The sequence below is a fragment of the Helianthus annuus genome, chromosome 12, assembly GCF_002127325.2.
Source record: "Helianthus annuus cultivar XRQ/B chromosome 12, HanXRQr2.0-SUNRISE, whole genome shotgun sequence".
Classification (NCBI taxonomy): Eukaryota; Viridiplantae; Streptophyta; class Magnoliopsida; order Asterales; family Asteraceae; genus Helianthus; species Helianthus annuus.
The window spans coordinates 4830429-4838686 of NC_035444.2; the positions used below are offsets into that span (position 1 = coordinate 4830429).

Here is an 8258-nt window from a genome sequence, read left to right on the forward strand (position 1 = left end):
CCCAACATAAAGTCATAAACTATCTAGCTCTAAAGCAAAAAAAAAAAAAAAAAAACAAGAAGACTACATGGCAATGAAAGGAAAACATAAAAGAAGAAAAAGAAACAAATTAAAAATGGCCATTGAAGCACAGGGTTAGCATCCTCAAATTCATTTGCATCCTGAAAACAAAAATAAGAAGTTAGATGTTTACAAATTAATCAGAAAAGAAAGAAAACTAGCAAAGCACAAACATATTCTAGAAAAATGAAAAGATTACTTAATTACCTCAATTACTCCTTGGTGTTTTGCATTTGTAGCATTCCATCCTGCTAGCATAATTGTGTAGTCCACAACCATATCTACTTGAAAATAAACAATACATGAACAAAGAATAAGTAACATTTCACATAAATAATTTATTGATCTAGCTATTTCACTTGAGAATTTTATTTTATACCTATTGCAAATCCAATCTCCTGTTTTCCAGCCTGGAACAACACTAGCATCATAGCCATATGCGTTCTGAGCCGTCATCATAGCGGTATAATCTCTAAGTGCACCACACGTATAACATGCGGTCCTGCTCGCGTAATTGTGTGCCCCGCAGTTGAATGTGGCACAATACCAGTCTCCGGCTAAGATTTCCGTTCTATTCATCCCATAAGATGACACCTCATCAGGGGTGGCGAATTTAGGACAATGACATCTTTGACAAGCTTCGCGTTTCTTGAAGTTCAAATGTTGACATGAAGCACACATCCAATCTCCACTGCTCATTTTCTTTTGCTAGAAGTTTTATAGCCTGAAAACACCAAAAAGTAGTAAGAACCATCACATTTCATCTCTTTTAAAAGCATTGTAAATGTTAATCTCTAAAGAAAGTGCTAACCTTGTGGATGTAATCAAAGTCTAGTGAAGCTAAATTAGCAAAAGAAGAGAGGATATGGCGATATTTGAGTGAGTGATTTTCTTGATTGAAACCCGAAGGGGTTATATACTTGCCAAAAGATTCTAAACCATGGGACCCACATGTGAAAATGAAATATTAATTAACATATTTTCCAAGACATTTTTTGGTAGTGTGTTTGCATATGGCCTCCTTGGAATGGGATTCGAAAAGTAGAAAAAGGGTCATTTTGGCTTAGATAAACCTTCACATGCATTTTTTTATATAAATTTCACCCTACCACTGTTTTTAAGTGCCATATGTTAGCCGGATTGGAAAGCGGTTACATAACCGGTCCGGTTGAGGACATGTAAACTCAGCTCATTTGAATATGTTAGTTACTGTTAAACAGACTGAGCGTTTCATTTTTTGTTTACGTTATATATTTAATACTGAAGTCTCACTACAAGAATTTATGGCATTAGTGGGGACAGCATTAGTGGCGACATCCTATATGTCGCCGCTAATGCTTATAATCCGTGTGCTCATTACCTGAGTTGATTTTGGCCGTTATGACTTGATGAATCTAAGAGCTGACCATTATTCATCCCCAATTTCATTTCCCTCCAAACAAGATTGTCCCCAATTATTCATTCCCCCCAAAACAAACCCTTCATTGTCCCCAATTTCTCTCCAATCTGCAACCATATGAAGCCCCGCATCTCCGACCACTTCCAGGCTACCTCCGTATCTCCCACCACCTTCCGGCCACCTCCGCATCTCCAACCATCATCAATGTCTGACCCCACCTCCCGACCACTTCTGTGACGTCCGACCCCACTCCAACCACCGGCGACCCAACACCGACCATCTTTGTCTGCAGGTTCCGACCAACTATGGTACATACATTACTGATTGTTTGTAATTTGAGTAGATATGTAGTGTTTGGCTTGTAATACTTCTACACATGTAGTGTTTGAGGTAAGTTTTTGAGTCCTAATCATTGTAGTGTTTTGAGGTAAGATTTTGAGTCAGATTTAGGTGAATTTTATTCCGTTTGTGATGTTTGGTTGATTTTATTTTGACTTTCTTTTTTGGTCAAACAGATGTATGCATAGGGTTGAACAAACCTTATTCCGAAATATATAAATAGGTACCTTTTTATTTTGGTTTGTATTGTAAAAGGTTATACTGGACATAGTGTATGATCATCTAAGCAAAAAAATGAAGATTAGAGTTCCATATTTGTGTTTTGATTACAGTATTAGTTAATAATTAAGGTTTTTTTAATTGAAGAGATAAAGCTCTAACATAGAATACATAAGTTAATCAATAAATATTTTGAAAAATCATCCGCCTATACTTATAGAGTTGAAATAACTAATAATGCAATAGCTAATTTGAGTCCATGTGTATTATGATTTTTTGTCAAACCCGGATCTGTTTCAGGTCTAGTATTTTTATGTGCCTGCAGATCTGTTTCTGGTCGGGTATGTTGGTTTCCGGGTACACAACTATGTAACTTTCTTGAGTAGTTGAGTTACACAACATAGTTGGGTGTTCTGCTTTCAAAATTTCTTGAGTTACTCTTTATACAAGGCTATGATGCGATATATGTTAGAAAATTTTACAAAAAGGTTTTTGTTCATACATAATATGATCAGTGTAGTGTGTATCTTTGATGTTGATTGCATATGTTAGAAAGTGTTGTTATATTTAGTCTCTTAGTTGATCATATATTTTATGGAACAAATGAAGTATTACATTGGGATATTTGATATAATCATAGACTGTTTGAATATGTGAATTGAATAAATTGTATTGAGGTATGGTGTACTATATATAGCTATAAACAAGGGCCAAAGAAAAAATAAAAATTACCATAAGGTTCCAAACTGGTCATGTAGTGGGTTGGCGAGTCCAACCCGGCATTCGAAGCAACACAACTAAACCAATTAGTTATAACTAATTCAATATGCACAAGACTAAAAGAAACTTTAGCAAATCAGTGGAAGTTGAACTGGTCTGGGTTTTACCCATTGATTTTTGTCTATAATAATCTATATTGAGGGAAAACTCTTAGAGAAAAAACTAGATTTGGTTCGGGTATTAATACTAAAAAGCTTGTTTTTCTTTTCTATCTTCTTTCCAAAGTTCATTTGTTTTTTAAAAGTGAGGATGCACTAGACTTCTATGCGAGCTGAAGGAAGCGAAAAGATTATTGTTTTGATGTTAATTCTTAATTTTAAAATGCTTATGTTTAATTTTATTTTGTTTTCTTGCACGTAGGTGCTACGAGTGGAGGGGAGCAGAAGTTCAACAAGATATTTACGCTGCAAGAATGTTTCACGCCAAGTGGACTGCTGGCCAAACACATTTAGTATGCTAACAGGCTTGCATCTTGTTTGGCAATTAAGGTAATCACTGCTTTACTTATATTATATATCTGCTCTGTTTTTTTATCTTTTTACATTAATTAATGACAGTTTATGGCCCGTTCGCAGACATTAACCCGCTGTGTTTACGGCCCATTCGCAGCCTTTAAACGGTTGCGTTTACGGCCGTATAACGGCTGCAAACGGCCTATAAACGCAGCGGTTTAACGGCTGCAAACGCAGCGGTTATCAGCTACGTTTAAGGCCCGTTCGCAGCCGTTAAACGGTTGCGTTTATGGCCGTATAACGGCTGCGTATGGGCTGTAAACACAACGGTTTAACGGTTGTAAACGCAGCGGTTTAACGGTTGCAAACGCAGCGGTTAACCGCTGCGTTTGCAGCTGTTAAACCGCTGTGTTTACGGCCCGTTCGCAGCCGTTAAACGGATGCGTTTACGGCTGCGAACGGCCCATAAACACAGCGGTTTAACGGCTGCAAACGTTATCAGCTACGTTTACGGCCCGTTCGCAGCCGTTAAAGGACTGTGTTTAATGAGTACACTAAAGTTAACCGTTGCGTTTGCAGCCGAAATTTAGTGTACTCATATCCTCCTTTTATTCTTTTGCAGGTAATCTATATTCTATATTAGGGTACACTCCATGGAAGATGGGGCATGGCTGGGTCTGAATGAAGCCCTACATCTTTTTTTCTCATTGCTGCTCACACTGTGTTGAGTTTGTATAACCACTTAGTACCTTACTACTTTAGCTTCTCATAACAACTTTTAATTCTCATAACACTGTGTGTTGAGTTTGTATAAACAAACTGTTATGTAATTTTTGGTTGTTTGAATGTGAATTAGTGTTTAATTCTTTGTATATTTATGAATGTTTTGGTCCATGTATGTTTAGGAAAAACTTAAAAAAATGTGCATGTAATTGTATGTGGGTAACAATGCAGAAAATTATTTTTTTCCCTTTTTTTTACTTTTAGTGGCGACAATGTAAATAGCGACGACACACCCTTTTTAGCGACGACAGGTGACCAATAGCGGCCGGTCTGTAGCGGCGACCCTTTAGCGACGAAATGTCGCCGCTAAAAGGCAATAGCGGCGACAAAAAGGACTTTTAGCGGCGACACGTGTCGTCGCTAAAGGTGCCTGTTTCTTGTAGTGTCTAAAAAAATAAGTGGCTATAACTGGTTCTCAAATGATCCTAATCCTATATATATAATGTCATTTAGATTTTAAAAGTGACTGGCCATCGACCGATAAGACTGACGGTTCAATGAAAGTTCCGGCTACAAAACATTAATCCTTGCAACCTATATATAAACATGAGTATTATTAATTCTTGTGTGGATAGCATGACATGTATATTAATTAATCCATTTAATATTCTAATTCATTTAAAGACCAGGTTCAGTTGTTCTTTATGTTATTGCCCACTGTCTAAATCCTCAATCCATGTCTTGTAACTATGCTATCCTACACAAAAACTGGCTTAGATGGAGGAAGCAATATACCAAAGAACAATTTCACAAGCTTACAATTACAACAATGCCCATCTTTACATGATTCCTCTTGCATTATTTGGACACAGAAAGACTTTAAAGTTATTCTCTGTCTTGCTATTTCCACTTGTAGTAATATATTATCAGGATCAATGTTGATCAAAAAATTAAAATCCAAATAACCACATTGATCAAGTGTGTATATATGATCTAACAAGCTTTATTTGAATTAGAACAAATTAGTAATCTAGATTTTTAATAACTCATTTTCTGGATTATATAACCACTGTAATCTTAATCTTAATACGTGCAAATTCTCACATTTTGTGTTTTTTCATAATCTAGTACAAACTATGTCAAAAATGTGCATCGAGACCAACCGATTATGTTGAGATCATAAAACTCCTATAAAGATCTTGAAGAGTATGTTGCGATCAGGATGCGACGTCATTAAAATCCCTTCTTTTTTTATTCTTTTTTCTCATTGATGCAAGATTTCATTATCCATGACCTTGATATTTTGTTTTTCACTTTATCACAATATCTGTGTTCTTTTTTGCAGTTCTTCCTTTTCTAAAAATCTAGACGATGAATATATTATAAAGGGTGGTCATGAAAATCTTTTATTCTTTCGGAAAATTTCTCGCTAACTAAATAATGGTTTACAGCGGTCATGAAAGAGTTACTGAAAAATCGATATTAATTAAAGATAGGTAGCGTAATTGGTAGTAGTTAGATTATAAGTCATTACCAATAATGGTTTTCATATGTATATGTATGTGCCTGTGTATACATGTGTGCATGCTTTATATGTTCTAAGTGATTATGGGTATTCCATACCTCCCTTGTGGCTACCATATATAGAAATATGGGTTTTGTTGATTGTAAAATTCCCAAATCAGAATATACTTATATGGAGGACCATATATAAATAAATGGTCACTAAAAAGGTTCCCATCAACTTGTCAATATTAATTTTCTAGCTGACATGTCAATTCTAATGCTTAATTAAGTTGATTCCAAGAGTTGAGTGTAAACCTAAGATTGGATGTGGTAGAATCCTAGTCAATATTTCATGAAATGAGGAAGTGGGAGTTTGAAAGAATAAATGGAGTCATTTGTCCCTCAATAATTATTTGGAATATATCTTCAAGTCATGCACTGCAGCAAATAGCCGCTGCTTTTATGAATTTGAGGATATATATATATATATATATAGGGAGCTGCTAGAATGAGAACCACCCCGAGTTGTAAGAACCGCGAGAACCACATCATCCGGGTCGCCGTTTACCATGATTTTTTTTTTTTACAACTAGATGTGTAAATTATAAAGACATCCGTAAAAAAAAAAAATTTAAACGCCCCCCCCCCCCCCGAGGGGGTAGTTTTTTACACCACAAGTTTGGTGAAAAAAAAAAGAAAAAAGAAAAAAAATAAAAACACCAAACTTGTGGTGTAAAAAACTACCCCCTCGGGGGGGGGGGGGGGCGTTTAAATTTTTTTTACGGATGTGTTTATAATTTACACATCTAGTTGTAAAAAAAATCGTGATAAACGGCGACCCGGATGGTGTGGTTCTCTCGGTTCTTACAACTCGGGGTGGTTCTCATTCTAGCAGCCCCATATATATATATATATAGAGAGAGAGAGAGAGAGAGAGAAAGTATAATGTACAAAAGGCCTTATCGTACATTATCGTACGCGACCAAGTGTATAACATGCGTAATTACAATTTTGATCGAAAATAACGTGCGTGATTTTAACTTCCATGCGTGATTATCAAAAAAAACTGATCCCATGCGTTTTTTTGTGTTCCCATGCGTGATTTTTGACTTCCATGCGTGATTATACCCTGATCCGACGGTTACGCTTGTCGCGTATGTAATGTAGGATAAGCCTTTTTGTATGTTAACCTTTCCCTATATATATATATAGAGAGAGAGAGAGAGAGAGAAAGTATAATGTACAAAATGGCTTAACCTACATTAACATACGCGACAGAATTTATAACGTGCGTAATTATTTTTTTCACCATTATAACATGCGTGATTATCACCTCCATGCGTGATTATCACCTCCCATGCGTGATTATCACCCAAAAACTGCTCCCATGCGTTATTAGGGCTCCCATGCGTGATTATTGCCCAGATCTGATGGTTAAGCGCGTCGCGTACGTGAAGTAGGATAAGGACTTTTGTATGTTTACATTTCCCTATATATATATATAAATATATATATATATATATATAGTTAGGATTATGTGAGAATCACTAGTGTAATTGAGAGTCATGATTATAATTTTGGATCACATATTTTTTCTAAACAAAAATTCAAAATATACACATATTTATATTGTCAATCTTTAACCATATTATGTGTCTAAAATTGAAACAAAAGTAATTTATATATGTGTTCGATAATGTACGTATATGTACAAATGTGTATAGCTGATTGTACATATATGTTTATAAAGGAAGATTATGCATTAAACATGCTTTTTTCTAGTGTACATATGTGCAAATACGTGTTTAAAGTTGAAAACTAAGTATCGTTCGTATATATATATTTCATAATATACATATATGTATAGTTAAAAAATTTGACAATATACATATGTATATAAATGTATAGTTTAAAATTTACAATATACATATGTGTATAATTAAAAACTGAAAATATACTTAGGCTATTAAAAGATAGAGTCGGGCACTCAGTTACTCACAAACAACCCTTAACTTGATTTTGGATAGATAAACTTAGATTGTACTCCAATCTTTTATTGGGTCGTACTTGTAAAAATTAACCCTTGGAAAGACGAAGTCAGGCATTCGGCCTCTCTTGGCCTCCCTTTAAGTTGGTTTTGGAAAGACAAAGTAAGATGTCCAACACTAGTTGGATGGTTCTTATAAAAATAGTCTCTAAAAAGACGGAGCTGGGAGTTTGGTCATTCCTTGGAAGACAAAGTCGGGCGTCTAACCCTGGTTGGACCTTTATTTTAAGCATTGGTTTCGAAAAATATGAAGGCGGGATTTCTACCACTCTCAGACTGTCCTTAAGTTTGCTTTGGAAAGACAAAGTCGGACGTCTAAATCTAGTTGAAATGTCCTTATAAAACTAGGCTTTGAATGCTATAGTTGGAACTAAGTCTTGCGGCTAGACCTAAATGTTGCATTGGGAATTAAATGGTGTAGTAGTGGTTAAACGCCACAGTTGGAGCTAGCTAAGTGTTCATGACAGGTCTAAATGTCACGATACAAGCTAAGTGCCACATCTGGAGCTAAGTATCGTAGTTGGAGCTAAATATCCTGGTCTTCTACTAAATGTTGTAGTTGCACCTAAATGTCGTGGTTATACCTAAGCGGCCGGTTGAGGGATCATACTAGTACCGTAACATTAAAATTTTATGTAGGTTATCCACATATGGTAAGAAAGGTATAAAGAAAAACTTGTCAATAACAAAAAAAAATATATAGAATAATGTAGCTAGAGCTACTTCATACTAG

At 35.5% G+C, this 8258-nt stretch overlaps 1 long non-coding RNA gene across 1 annotated transcript; it reads left to right on the forward strand.

Moving 5' to 3' along the window:
- The first annotated feature begins 1255 nt into the window (after positions 1 to 1255).
- On the forward strand, positions 1256 to 4121 carry LOC110896304. The gene is made up of 3 exons (XR_002567821.2): positions 1256 to 1767; positions 3158 to 3285; positions 3872 to 4121. It is a non-coding gene; the product is annotated as an uncharacterized LOC110896304 (long non-coding RNA).
- The last annotated feature ends 4137 nt before the right edge of the window (positions 4122 to 8258 follow it).